Here is a 16,197-nt window from a genome sequence, read left to right as displayed (position 1 = left end):
TGTTAAATTATGAAACTTGTTATAACAATCTATAGATACTAATCTATATTAACTTTTGTATGTGCTCTTGATTTTTCTGTTATTGAAAATATGTTTTCTCCATTTCACGAAAGTAAGAAATAATTTAAAATACCAGGTATATCAGGCTGATGAGCAAGTCTGGATGTCTAATTTACTTCATTATAAAGTTGTGATAAAACTAGTTTGTCCTGAAGAATCATTCAGTTTGTTCCAAATTTTAAACATTCTCAATATAACATATTTCTCAATTAACCAACATATTTCTACATGTAATACCAGTTGTTTATGATCACCTAACATACTACATATAACTAAAAGAATATTTTAAAATATAACACATAGTTTTTACATAATTCACATCTAAACCAACAGTATAATTGACAGCTGACTTCTTTTTTTCTGCAATACTTTTCTCCGTGAAGAAGTAGTGCATCCATTTATATTCTGGCACAGACTTCTTATTCTGATGACTACCCCACAGAACATACTCCTACGCACAACTGAAATTCCAAACTACATTTGTTCACGATGTTGTATGTCATAGTTTTACACAATTCAGGGCTCGTTATATCTGTCAGCAATTAATCTGAAAAAGGTTCTTCAATTAAATCACTGTAATGTTTAAACTGCATACATTCTAAACAAAGTAAAAATACTTTGCTAGCTTTTCTTTCCTATACGTTGATATTCTATATCATCAGCCAATTTTTGAATATGTCAAGTTATAGTTTTATCGTAAACTGGTACTTGAGTCACCTGCTTTGCCATAGAAACATTTCCAGATAAACGCTTTGATACCATTGTTCATTAACTTCTCAGTAACTGTATACGGTGTTTTTATTCTTAGGAAACTGAAGTGCTATATTATACAATGCCTGCAAAGCAGTAATGTTTATATGTGAAATATTGAACATCTGCTACTGTCAGCTTTTTATTTCATACTCTTTCTTTCAAAGAATTCTTTTGGGCTTGGATGTATTTCTTTATGCTGTGTATGTAAACACCACTTAAGTTTTCATGGTTTAATTGCTTCAGTAGCTAATTCATCTGGGCAAATAACACAATTCTTTTTCTTTTAATCACTTCATCACCAATTATAGCTACAAAATAAATTCAATGTATGAGGGATAATAGTTCTGAGTAAACTAGTTTGACCTCTTTTGGTCTTCATTTCTTTGAAGAAAATTTCATTATCATTGTTTAATATACTGTTGAAAGAAAAGGGTTGTCATTTATTCGCAGAAAAAGTCCAGTGACTCTTCTTTTACCATGTGTGAATTAGGGTTAAAATTTCTTCTTCATTCCTTGAAATAACTTCTATTATTACCATTTGATATATTATTACTGAAATAAAAGATGTATCATTTCCTGACCAAAAAAAAAAAATTCTTGTAAATTCACCATCTGCAAATTAGGGTTAGAATTTGATTTCTTAATTTATCCAATAATGGTAAACTACAAATTTTAAAATATGTTTGATATGGGACTTCCCTGGTGGTCCAGTGGTTAAGACTTCACCTTCCAATGCAGGGGGTGCAGGTTCAATCCCTGGTCAGGGAGCTAAGATCCCACATGCCTCGCAGCCAAAATGCCAAAATATAAAACAGAAGCAGTACTGTAACCAATTCAGTAAAGACTTTAAAAAATGGTCCACATCAAAAAAAATCTAAAAAACAAATTACATGCTTCAAAAAAATATATTTGATAACAATTTAAGTCACCTTTAAAATAAATAGCCACATATTTTCCTCTTATTTTTACTGAATTGTTCTTGAAAAAATAACCTTAAAATATCACATTTTGTCTCCTGGTCCTATTGTGCATGACTAAAATGCAGCTCACGTCACAAGTAACTCACCAGGCAAGTTAACCACACTTGGACTAGTCTATACCCCATTCAGTGAGACAAATCCACTGATCACAAATATGATCTCACAGAAATGTCAACTTGATAGTTTTTCAGTGCTTACTCTTCAATTGTTGTTCTTATTACAAATTTATGACAACCAACTCACAGGTGAGCATTAGTCCTTTTATCACATTTGAGTAGCATTGATAGAGCTCCAAGTACTCAGTACCCAAATCTGTCGTAATAGTTATAGTAATATGGTGATGTGAGTGCTACTCACATCCAAATCATGTAGTAATGCACTATATTATGATTGCTTTCTTTTCCTCCACATGTTGTTTTTTCTAGATATAATACTTTCGTTTTATGCATTTATTTTGTTCTCCATGTACTTAGTAACAATTCTGAACTATGTCCCCTCAGTGTTATAAATCTCCTCTTAATATCACTCGACTCATTCTCTTTAGTCAACTCTATTTTTTAATGAAATCTCCAGTGGAGCTTTCTGACTTACTCCAATCTGAATAGGTTTCTCTGGGGCAGGCCGATCACATTTCACCATGGGCTATGTAAATGTCGCCTCACCTCTTTCTAGTATTGGATTCTAGTTCCTTAGTTACTTGAGTCTCTCTCTCTGGTTTATTCCAACTTTTGATATGGAATGTTTCTCATTTGCTTCCTGTGAGAGGTGTATTAGAAGTTGAGATTAAATCATAAAATTTGTTGAGATCTTACATGTCTGAAAACAATCTCATTCTATCTCATGTTTGACTTTTTGAAAAATGACTGGGCAAAGCATTAATTAGAAATGAGATTCTCTTTAAGAAAAAAAGAAAAAAAGAAAGAAAGAAAGAAAGGTACTCAGAGACTGTGGAACTAAAAAAATAGAGATGTTCTTAAAAATTTGAAAACAGTTTTATTGACTTCTGGCTTCCAGTTCTGCCGTTGAGAAATCTGATGCTTTGCTTTTTCTTGATCTTTTCATTTTCCCTTTTCAGAAATTTAGGCAACTCTTTCTTCAGTGTTTTAAAATTTCATGAATAAATGTATGCAATAATTAACATATACCTACTTGTAGGTATATGTTAATTATTTTTACAAGACATTGAAATGGGCCCTATCAATTTGGAAATTATTCTTCCTTCAGAAATTTATTTCAATTAATAATTTGATAATATTTGTATTATGCCACTCTTCCTGAAATTCTTATTTGGAAGTTGGGTCCATGCTATGGGTCCTCTAATTTTCTTATCTTTTCTGTTTTCTATTGCTAATTATATTTTGATCTTAAGATATATCTTTACTTTTCTCTTTAAACACTATATTGAGGTTTTATTTTCTGCTCTCATGTATTTAATTGCCAAGAACTTTTTTTTTTATTTGCAGCATGGGCCTTTTCTCCCTACCATCTTGTTATAATGTCATGCAGCCAATATCATCCTTTATCTTTTTGACTATATTACTGATGGTATAGTCTCTTTTATTTTAGTTGAACTTTTTCTCTTTGTCTGCTTATGTCTCTGATTTTTTATTATAAATGCTTTTCTCAATTCAGCAATCATTGGGTATTCGTTCATATTTAAGTTTGAATAGGCTCCTTTCATACCTATGATCTTCACTCTAACAGGACCACACTGGTCCACCTCACTAAGAAACCCCCAATATTACTCTCATTAAGTCTTTTTAAGAGGATTGGTAATGTTTCTAAAGGGAGATTTCTCCAACTTTCTAATTGAGGGGAAAGTGAAGGGAGGTATATATTTGGCTGCCAGCCTTTGGGATCCTAGTAGGGGAATAAAATAGTGAGCTTTCAACATTTATTATTAAACTCTAATTTAAACATATGCTTACAACACAGTAAGCCCAAGAAGGCCTGGGACTTGCCTTAAGAGAGCAAGATGAAGAGTGCATTGTAAGGAACTGAAGCTGGACAGGAGTCATTCCTACCCAGCACGATTGCAGATTTTAAAAGTTTACAGATATGCTAATGATAGTGCTTTGAAAATGTGATTATATACTAGGGAGAACACATATATCAGTAATTCTGAAATCAGCGGTATTAGTTCAAGATTACTATTCCAAAGTCATTAGTTTAGACAACATGAAAAAGAACCAGTTCATAAGAAGATCAAGAATAAAGCCAGGATTTAATGCAGATGGAGTATGGAAGGAGGGGTCTGGTTTTGGACAAATGGTGCAAACATTAGTGTGCTAGCCTGACCCCCATCAGGTTCAACCACAAGCAGAATAGAAAGTGAAATTCTCAGAGATTTTCAGACTCCCCTATAAGCCTTCCACATTAAGTATCAATCTTTAATCCAGAAGTAAAAGTGATTATATGAGTGAAAGAACATTTCAGGTTAATCATCCAATTATATGAGGTACATTTTTTTAAATAAATTTATTTATTTTATTTACCTTTTACTGTGTTGGGTCCTCGCCGCTGCACACGGGTCTCCAGTCGCGGAGAGCGGGGTCCACTCCTTGCCGCGGTGCTCGGGCCCCTCACTGCGGTGGCCTCTCCCGCCGCGGAGCATGGGCTCCAGACACGCGGGCCCAGCAGTTACGGCCTGCGGGCTCCAGAGCGCATGCAGGCTCAGCAGCCATGGCGCATGGGCCCAGCTGCTCCGCGGAACGCAGGATCCCCCTGGACCAGGGTCCAAACCCGTGTCCCCTGCACCGGCAGACGGACTCCCAACCACTGTGCCACCAGGGAAAGCCCTATGAGGTACATTTTTGGCTGCTATCTATATACCACATTTCCTTGATTCAAAACACCCTCAATTATAAAATATGCTATTGATCTAGTAATCGTCTTAGAAAGAAGCAACTTCTGCCACATGAAATGTACATACTGATTGAAAAATGTATCTCAATTTCAGAAATTAAATAAGAAAACTGAGATATACTATCCTTGAGAAACAGAAAACGAAGCTTCTACTTCTCTGTACTTTCAATTCAAGCATATCTTCAAACAGAAGTTAACACGTATGATTTCATCTCCAGAAATAGTACTGCAAACACTGCCTCTAAGAAAAGAAAGTGTACTGTCAAGTCTTCATTGTAGAGTTGGCCTATTCAGGTGAAAAGCACAGGGTCTTTTGCTTGTCTAAGAACTAGAAACAACTATCAAAGTAATTTAAAGACTTTGTTATGAGAAAAACAAATGTTATTTTCTCTAAATTGTAAAATTTTTAAATACATTTGTCTAGTGATGATCTTAAATATTAGTGAATTTTTCTCCAGCTGTCTCTATAATTATTTGGAAGTTTTGTATTTCAAATATGGCACAGAATGTAGAAACATGACAAAAACTTCTCCCAACTGGAAAAGTCTCATGCAAGGTCAGCCTTGTGCACTTATCAACAATATTAGGGTCACTGAGTGTGCAGGGTAGCAGATAAAATTTTCAGAGCTTTAAAATATCACATACAGCTAAATATGCATAGGAAGTATTCTATAAGTACCTGCCTTGGATGAAGAGGGGGAAGAAAATTCTTGGATATTATTGTTTCCATCACCATTCTTGAGTTTGTCTCTTCTATCATACAGTAATTATGGGCAGCCACAGCCCTATTTTTTTTTTTTTTTTTTTTTTTGCGGTATGCAGGCCTCTCACTATTGTGGCCTCTCCCGTTGTGGAGCACAGTCTCCGGATGCGCAGGCTCAGTGGCCATGGCTCACAGGCCCAGCCACTCCACAGCATGTGGGATCTTCCCAGACCGGGGCACGAACCCGTGTCCCCTGCATCGGCAGGCAGACTCTCAACCACTGTGCCACCAGGGGAGTCCCACACAGCCTTAATTTTAATGATTACCTGAGAAATGTGAAGGATTTAGCCATTTGCCAAATCACAGTCTATTATGAAATAAAATGTGATTTTCCTGAAAAACATCAATTCTATTGCTTTAAATAAGTTAAGAAATCTACATGGGTTGTTTTGTTTTATCTTGATTTTTCTGAAAAGGGAGAGATCATGTAAAGCTAGGATACACATAAAACATTTTCCATTTTTATGCCCCATGTTTTAAGAGCTTTATCCATTAATTACACAGCAGAGTGATCAAAAGAAAATGGAATAAATGTACCTGATAATGTGACTTGCTCAGGTATGTCGTTCATTCTGTGGCTTTCATTGTTCAGGTCCAGAGTCAGTCATTTGTTAGCAACACATACATATCTTCAAAGGCAATGCTGAACGAGAAAGAAGTAATATCACTCTCTGTATCTTATTGCAATTACATTTCTTATATTCAGCCCATACACAGGATGGAGTAATTACAAGATAACATGTCATTTCATAACCAACTATATCTATTTTTGCATAAATCCATTATATCTTTTTTCCATTATAAGAGTTAGATATAAAAATAATTCATTTCTTGCAGCAACCAGTGCAACTATTTTTCTATCTACTCAGTGCTAGACTAGTTTTAAAATCGGACAGATGCTGAAATAGAGAATATAGGGTCCATAGCATCAGCCCCCATAACATCTGGTACTTTCAAGAGTGTTTTTTTATGCCCTACTATATTTTTTCCTACTATATTTTTCTCGTCATTTGTTTTTGAACTCATTTCATCGTTAGTTCCATCCTCATTTTTTTCTTAATATTTTTATTTTCCTTTAACAGAGATACATTAATTCAAATATAGATTCATTTATTCATTTACTCAGCAGCTATTTATTTCACACCTACTCTGTGCAAGACCTTGCTTTAGACACTGAAGATATCACAGATAATATTCCAGCCCTCATGTATTGCGCATTCTGGTGGATGAAAACAGAAAATTTAAAAAATAAGCTACAAATATGATCACAATCAGGGAAAGAGAAATGTAGTTCCAAGGAAGCATGTGACAAAAGGACCTCACCTATTCAGAGAGAAAGGAATCAAGAGATTCTTCGCTAAGAAGGTGATAGGTGATATCAATACTGGTCTCCTTCACGGGTGCATACAAGGAGACTTATTTGTATGAAAGACCTATGTCTTCTCATAGAACTACTAGTTTCTGAGAGAAACCAGACAGGAATAGGAGAGAAAATCCCTTAATGTATATTCCTGGATTCACTGAAGAATTGCTGGGTTAGAGTTTTCATATCATTATACTGTAGGCTGCTTTACTTATTGTAACATAGGCTAACCAATGACTCTCAGATTATGCCTATAGGTTTGTTCCAAATATTTGGCGGAATACTAATCAGAGATCTAAATGGAAAACAATTGAAACATACTCTGGGAAATTTAAGCTGTATATATGTAAAGTAAATTTATTAGGAAGGACAGATAAACAGGCTTGGAGTCTGCATGGGCAAAAAAAACCACCTCAACCCTCACTGCAGAACTAGTCCAGTGAAGACATGATTGCCACCATCACTGGTGATCAGAAACTTCAGGCTGTACCTCCCAATCTACCACATGGACACAGGACCCAGTGACAGTCTACAACATCACTGCAGATCCAGCAAATTGGATGTAGCTGCAACCTCTGCCATCACCTTCTGACCAAAATGAGTTCTACAAGGAACTTATTTTATCCCCTCACTATCTCTCAAAATAGAATTGGGAGAGTGGGTCCAATTGTCAGAAACTTGATTAACTGCCTGTGTCTTAATTGCAAACTAGGCTGGGAAAGTAGATGTCAGGCATGTCAGCCTGACATGATGGAAAGCAGACTATGTGTTAAAAAGTGAGAACACCCCCAAATAATGAGATTAGAGATAAAAAGCCAGAAAGAATAATGAATTCCCACTAGAGTATACTGTTTTGACTCCCCAGTACTCCATTCTTTCTACCTTGGGCCTTAAAAATTCCACCTAGCATGATTCAACTATCTCACATAATGCAAAAAAAAAAAAAAAAAAAAAAAATGCTCTTACCCCTTCCCCAAAGGATCAATTCAACATCCATTTTGTGATTGCCTCTAGCTCCACATTCAGGAACTCTCGGTAATACCATGAATTCACCCAAGAATGTAATAATCTCTCAAAAATAGGCTGTGATATGTGAGCTAAAATTTAAGTTTTATAACCGACAACACACCTCACGTGAAAGATAAAGAATGAGAGGAAATTAGTTAAATACATGTGTATAATTTGAAGCAAAAGAAAGGTAAAAGTGTTTCATTTCCATAACTGGTCACAAAATATTGTAGATCCATAATTTGGACCAAATCTCTCTCTCTCTCTCTCTCTTTTTTTTTAAAGCACCATTTCAAGGTCAGATCCCAAGAAAGATTTCCCTTTCCCACCATTCTTCAGGGCCACCACTGTGTGGGGCTTGGATGTCTCTCTCCTCTCTTCCAGAGCTGGTGCCAAAATGCTGTGTAGAGTTATATGTAAAGGAGGTTTCAACACTCTTCCTCAGACAAACGTTCAGAGGGAACTCCCAAGTCTTCATATGTGGGTCATATATAAATATCTTAGGAGTATGAGCCACTTGTCCTTGAAACTTGCTCGTCCCTTCAGGACATAGAGGGGCTTTGTCTCCTAAAAATCACTGTGCCTGATAATGGAGCTGTCTGGGAATGCTCAACTTTAGGTATTAGAGGGTCTAATAGAATTTGTCCATGTTGCCTGTTGAACTGTGTCCCATAATCAAGTTTTCAGTCTCTAATAGGGGCAATAGCAACAATAATAGAAAGATAAAATTAAATAAAACAAAGAAAAAACATCTCACAGTTGAGCAAAAAGAGTATGATTATTCCACATTTCTAGAGGCCACTGTTGTTATATTGCAACAAGACACTATGGAACAACCAGATCTACCACAAATACTGTGACTACCATTGAATCAGTTGTATTCTGAAAGACACACAGCAGAGAAGCTTGTCCTGTGGACTAGATGACCTGTAGAGCCTTCTTTTGCTAGACCCCACTCTGGCATTTAGGTCTATTGATGATGAACCAAAGCTACCAATGTGATATGTGGTGCCTCTGAAAATCCAATGAATACAGTAAGGAAGATGACTCGATATGATTAGCAGATACAACATAGTACAGCCTAAACTTTGCTTCGGATGAGACATTATTAACTTTCCTATAAACTCTAGAATCCTCACTAAGGCAACTGTTTTCAGAATCGCTGAAAATTTAATTCTGATTTCATGGAATACATGTATATTAACAAGTACCTAAATCCCCACCTTGATGAGAAGTTTCAACTGGAAACACCAGCTAATTAATATAATTAGTACGATCAATTAAGACTGGGCCTTTGACAGCATATTATGATTTTTTTTAATTACAAATTTATTTTTCATGGGCAGCTTTGTGTCCATGTTTTGAAAAAGAACAACTGAAAATAATGAGAACCACTTGAAGATATCTGAGCTAGCACATTGAAACCAGAATTTCTGATAAATGCACTTTCTTTTCAACTTTGCTACTTCCTTGGTCTAACACATCAAAATTCATGAATACAAGTATTCTCCAAGTTTTTCCACATTTTAAATTATTAAAATCTTGTAACTGGGAATGGGGAAGATCTGGGAGATCTGTTCTTTCTAGGTTTCCTTCTTGAGATATACCTGGACCGTGGATTTGTTTCTCGTTATAGGTCAGGAGACAGCAAGAGGGGTTTGGATAGAACTAGGAACAATTAGTTTTCCCACTGGGCTGTTTTCACAGGCATGTTGCCTGGCTCCTCCTGGTGCTCTAGATCAAAGTCTGGGGTTGATTAATCCAATTTGTGGTGCAGGGCCACATGATCATGTTCTTACTACAAAGGAGAAAGCAAGTATCGGTCATTTTAAAATATCTTCAAAAGTAGGAATCAAGCTCTGCTTCATAAGTTGAAATTACTATACATGAGAAGGGGTTCAAATTCTGGGCAGCAGAAGGAAAGTACGATTCTCACTAGAGAATTTCCCATTAAAGGTGAGGTTGAAGCAGTAAACTCAACACAAGAAGTCTTATGGGTCTCCTAATGTTGTTGATGATTTACAACTTGGGATATAATTTGAAAGGTTAGGATAACCAAATATTTGTCCCTGATGTATTTTTTTGTTCTTAATAGACTTTATTTTTTAGAGCAGTTTTAGATCCACAGCATTATTGAGAAGAATGAGAGATTTCCCATATACCTGCTGCCTCTACACATAAATAGCCTCCTCCATGATCAACAGCCCTTAAAATTAACTGATCTTTTTACTCTCTCCATAATTTTTTCTTTTCCAGAATGTTATACAATTCGAATCATACAGTATATAGCTTTTTAAAATTGGCTTTTTTCACTTAGTAATATGCACTTAAGTTTCCTCTTTGTCTTTTCATGGGTTTATCACTCCTTTCTGTTTTAGCATGGAATAATATTCCATTGTCTGGATGTGCCATAGTTTATTTATTCATTCACCTACTCAAGGACATCTTGGTTGCTTCCAAGTTTTGGCAGTTATGAATAAAGCCGCAGTGTTTATGCAGACATAAGTTTTCAACTTCTTTGGGTAAATATCAAGGAACACAATTGCTGGATCATATGGTAAGGGTATATTTAGCTTTGTAAGAAACTGCCAGACTATCTTCCAAGGTGGCTGTACCATTTTGCATTTCTCCAGCAGTAAATGAGAGTTCCCATTATTGCACATCCTAGTTGGCATTCAGTGTTGTCAGTGTTCTGAATTTTGGCCATTCTAATAGGTGTGTAGTGGTATTTCGTTATTTTAATTTGCATTTCTGTGATGACATTTGATGTGAAGCATCTTTTCAATATGGTTAATTTTCATCTGTATATCTTCGGTGAGGTGTCAGTTAAGGTCTTTGGCCCATTTTTTAATCAGGTTGTTTTCTTACTGTTGAGTTTTTCCCTTATATGTTTTTTAATTGATTTTCTTTCTGTAGCATTGTGCTGTGAATTTCGGGAACATCGAGCCAACCTATAAATTATATGTTTTTCTGGAAGTCAAGTGGGAACCGAGATATGTAAAGAATTATCTTCTCTAATAGGTAACCTGGGCCTAAGTGAAGCAAGCACCCTAGAAATAGATTGTATAAAGAGAATGGCTCTATTATTTTAGAATCATATTACACAGAGTTAAAGGCAACTTTTAAAACTGTTTACTCAGACTCCGCATGAAACAAGTATTTCCCCTTCACCAAGTCCAGCTCATGGTCACCTTACCTCTGCTTGACTGCCTCCAAAAATGGAGAACTTACAACTTCCAGAGGTAGTCCTTATTATAATCAGCCCTCCCCATCCACAGGTTGCACATACTGTAAGTCAAAACAGTGGATCTAAAATATTCAGGAAAAGCAAAGAAAGTTTCAAAAAGAAAAACTTGGATTTGCCATGAGCCAGCAGCTATTTACATAGCATTTATATTGTATTAGGTATTATAAGCAATCTAAAGATAATGCAAAGTATATGGGAAGATGTACGCGGGTTATATGAAAAAATTATATGCAAATACTTCACCATTTTATAAAAGGGACTTGAGCATCCAAGGATTTTGGTATCCTTGAGGATGCATGGGTGGGGGCGTGGGTCCTGGAACAAATCCCCCTTGGATACCAAGAGAACACTGTATTTTAGGCAATTCTGTGGCAAATCTCTCCCTAATGTTGAACCCAAATCTATGTCTTAAGATGGATTCCCAGAAATAGACTCCAAAATAAAGATCTGTGTACAGATTTATGTCAAGATGCTAAATCAATGCTTCTGGGGAATTGAAGTAAGTGGGGGTAGTTTAGTCATGGTTGCAAGAGTTGATCCCTAGTGGAGGCCTGCACCTGGTACTTTTAAAAGTCCTGCCTTGATCAGAGGAAGATGGTAGAATTCTTCTTTCCCTCATCAACCAGCCATTAGATTTGAGCCCTCCCCAGGGAGGGTACATATCCTTGGACAAGAAGAAGCTCTTTAGCTGAGGACAACTACCATCACTTCCAGCAGCTTAAGTGTTGCCTCAATCCTGAAAATAATACCAAAGCTTGACATTCATTACTATCTATAACTTTCCCCCCATTGTTTCTTATCTGCCCTCACAAGCCAATAAAGCTCAATTCCTCTTCCATATAGGCTAAGAATATTAGAACGCACATTTTTACCACTCACAAATCTCTTAAGTTTTTCTCAGTTATGATAGTTGTAATTATATACATTATATACTGACATGATTCTTCTTAAAGTATGAAGCATAGAATTGAATGGATAACATGGACGTGTTCTCAGCCCATAGTGTACAGTGAGATGACTATTATCATATGCTCTAGATATTTTAACTCATTCTAAAATCACATTACTTTTCTGAAGCTTTCACCCCACCATTGACTAACACTAGTGATAGTCATTGAATACCCATACATTTTTCTCATATATTGTCATTTTCCTTTATTTCCAAGTTCTATTCTTCTACAGATAGTTTTATTATATCCAAGGGCAAAGATTCATATATTTCTAAGAAATTTAATTGGCCTCATTTAAAAATATACAAATATTCTAAAGTTCTTGTCTTATTCTCTACCCAAAGTACCTAGCCTAGAACATAGTAGGTGTTCGATCCGTGTTTTTTGAATGAATATAGGGAGTTTAATTTCGAACTGACATGTAAATTTCTTTAGTTAAATACAACTCAAGTAAAAATCCTGAGAGTTCTTACTCATATGAAATGTGGCCTTTCTTTTGTTACTCACATGCTTTGTATCAGAGACTTGATGAAATATAATGAAGACAAAAGAGCCAGATAGTCTGGCTCTTATGATTCTGGCCTTATATGTTTCAATTCACTTGAACTTTCTGGTGTATAAGAAAACAGCTTTGTTAACAGACTCCCATGTGATTTCGAGGAGTGATGAGAAAATTCCAAGGCAACTCTTTATTTTAATTTAATTATACTGATGGAGACTTAAACTGAGAGCAGCACTACCTGTCAATCAGTTTTACCTACTTCTGTGCTTTGGAAAAACTCATCTCAGCTTTCCCCCCCCCCCTCTTTTATCACTGTCTTCCTTTTTGTGATTAAGCTAAGATCAACTACCTTCCCAAAGAGAAATCAGTATTTTGTTCAAATTCATTTTTGGTGGCCAAAGCAATTGGTTGCATTCTCCCCATGATGTAGCTCACCATTCACTAAGTTTTCATTTGTATTTTCTTCACAGTGGAAGCATATTTGTGATCAATATCCTCTTTATGAGAGATGATTACTTCTTAGCCAAAGGACATTACATAAAAAAATCTCAAGGAAAAAGGATAAGAAATTGTTTGCACCAGGCCAAGTTAATGGACCAGCCAATTCCTCATACCCTAATTCAGCCTGACTATGTGTTTTAATTACACTACAAAATTTATTTATTGATGAAAACATCACATATAATTACAATCCCATATTTCAGAGTTATTACAGTGTAAGGCTAGGAGATAGTAGGAAAGTGGCAATGGCTTTTCAGGTAATTGCCTTGTGTTTTATAAATTACATGTAGTCAAAGTAATTACCTGAAGTTCCTGTAAACTAAAGCTACACTTTTTTATAGCACAAAAAAAAAAAAAAGGGTAAGAACTTGAAATCTTTCTGGTGACATATTCCTATGTGAATGTTAAATTTCATAAAATGCAAACATTTTTCAAACATGAAAAACAATGTTCTAAGTGCTTTATTTGTAATAGTTCATTTAAACCTATGAGTTAGGAATTATTACCCTTATTTTATAAACGAGGGAACTGAGACACAGTGAAGTCAAGTAAGTTGTCCAAGTTCACACTGATATTGTCTAGATTGATAGAGGTTGTCTATCAAAGGTATTGTCTAGATCTGAGCTCAGGCCGACGGATGCCAAGTCCATGACCTAAACAATATACCCTACTCTTTCTCTGAAGAAGGAATTATCTGCATACTATATATGAATGTAAGCTTCCTCTTGGCTAATTTTTCTTTTTCTAAATGCAAACTTTTTTTAATATATAAATTTCATCACTGACTGTTACTCTCCTATATAATTTCACAGTGCTTGATATTAAGTCAGTTGGTGTTTAACTTCACAGTGTTATCTGTCAGGAGTCCACTATGGAGTGATAAACTTAAATGAAATGACACGTTATTTTGGAGATTCAAAGTCCTTAGCTATAATCAGTAGTTTAATATTTGTCACTAATTTTGTAACTTTGATGTATCACTTGATATGTCTAGATTTCAGAATTTTAGGCCTTAAAATAAGGCTGGTAAACTAAGCATAAAACTTTCACTGCTGAATAACTGAAACGTATCACTGTGCCTTTATCACCACTTTTATCATAATCATCATCTGCATCATTTATTGAGCACATCCTACATGATTTGCAAACATGATCTTTTAATCCTTACAAACCTGTGAGTAGGTGTTATTTTCAGTTGAGGAGACTGAAGCTTAGAAAGATTAAAATAACCTCCCCAAATGTCATAAGTCACAAATTCCCAATCAGTTACAAGGAGGTGGTGGAGCCTAGTTAGAGCTCTGCTTAACCTGACTTTGAAATCACATACTCTTCAGAACAGGATAGCTCATTATATGATAAAGACAAATAGATAAATTCTCTTGACAGCTGGATCAGTGTTTCTATCAGTCAGGGTCCATTAAGAGGATAGAAATCATACCAATCACATAACCAGGGAGAACTTAAGATAAATATTATTAACTGCATATAAAGTTGTTGCTTTGTGAACGGGAAAAAGGAATGCAAAGTGTCATGGAGGTAGCCACTGCAGGAAGCAGCAACCATTCCTTCGGTCAAGAGAACAAAGAGAAAAGATTAGAATTATTAGAATGTGGAGAGGGGGCCCCATACAACTGAAACTCAGAACTCTGAAAGAAAAGTATTTCGTGACTGGTTCAGGTTTCTTGGTGTGGGGAACAATGAGGCTGGCTTTGAGGTTGTTGGAAAATCGGCAACCTGAATTCAGCTACTGCCAAGGGGAGGATCCCTGTTGCCGCACTAAAGAAGCACTGCTGATGTGTGACATCCATGGGAATCACAGGCAAACAGTAATCCACAGGAAACAGACAGGAAGAAGCAAGTCCAATCTCCTTCCTAAGCCTGGCAGTCACCCCACTATCCTATTAATAGAGTTTTACCTAGAGCCAACAAGTTATGTAGAAATGTGGATTGAAGAGCCTCAGCTCCAATCTCAGAAAGCAGAGAGTAAAAGGTGAGTTTGGAGCTGAAATACTGATACAATAACTTAATAACTGGCACCATGTTAAAGTTAATTATGGATATCATCTATACTCCCAGGTCTGTTGTACTTTAGGATTAGCCCTTCATACTGATGTGTTTATGGGAGAAACTTTGTGCTTAAATTTGAATTATCTGGGAATTTTTTTTTCTTTTTTCTTTTTTTGTGGTACGCGGGCCTCTCCCGTTGCAGAGCACAGGCTCTGGACGCGCAGGCTCAGCAGCCATGGCTCACAGGCCCAGCCGCTCCGCGGCAGGTGGGATCTTCCTGGACCGGGGCATGAACCCATGTCTCCCGCATCGGCAGGAGGACTCTCAACCACTGTGCCACCAGCGAAGCCCTGGGATTTTTTTTTTTTAAGACTAAATTTTGCTTTTTCACTTCCTCTCTCTACCTCTACTTTTTACCACTCTAATACCTTAACTACATCACTTCCCAACCTGATCTTCTACCACCTGGAATACCAAATTATAGTTTATAAGAAGGAGTGGATAGTAAAATAAAGATTCAAAAAGAAAAAAGGGTGAGGGGAAAAAATGAAAAAAAAATACTCTCCTACCTAGTAAATAGTTTACAATTTCACAAATCAACTTGTGTATTTGAGATAACATATTAGGTGACTTTTAGCTTAATATTCTTAATGGAAGATAGAGAGAAAAATGTTCTAAATGCAATGAGTGTCTGTCTTCAATACTTGCCCCCAATATATGAAGTAGACAGCAAAATAAATTATTTGTATTGTCACAATTGCATTGGTTTCATAAATATTTTATTATTAAATTCCATTTTCTCATCTAATATCCCTGTTCCTAAAATTATTTCTGCCTTTAACAATAGTACTTGGCAGTTATACAATTTAGGATAAATAATCCCTGTGAAATATTATGTTTCCTTTATGAGAACTGTGCCAGTGCCAAAACATATAGATCAAATTTGTGTAATTCCCTGTAACTGATGCTGGAATACAGTTCTGAAAGCAAATATAATCAATACATATTTATTAAGTTCCTACCATATGCCAGGGTCTAAACACTGGGAATTCAAAATGGAATAAAGTCTAGTATATAGCATCTAGATGTGGAAGAGAACAAAGGAATTATGGAAAATGTTATGTACAACTGTATACCAATAGATTTTACTATCAGGATGGAATGGAAATGTTTAGGAAAACATTACTTATAAATGATT

This window comes from Mesoplodon densirostris, chromosome 1 (assembly GCF_025265405.1).
Source record: "Mesoplodon densirostris isolate mMesDen1 chromosome 1, mMesDen1 primary haplotype, whole genome shotgun sequence".
Classification (NCBI taxonomy): domain Eukaryota; kingdom Metazoa; phylum Chordata; class Mammalia; order Artiodactyla; family Ziphiidae; genus Mesoplodon; species Mesoplodon densirostris.
This window is presented reverse-complemented; position numbering follows the sequence as displayed.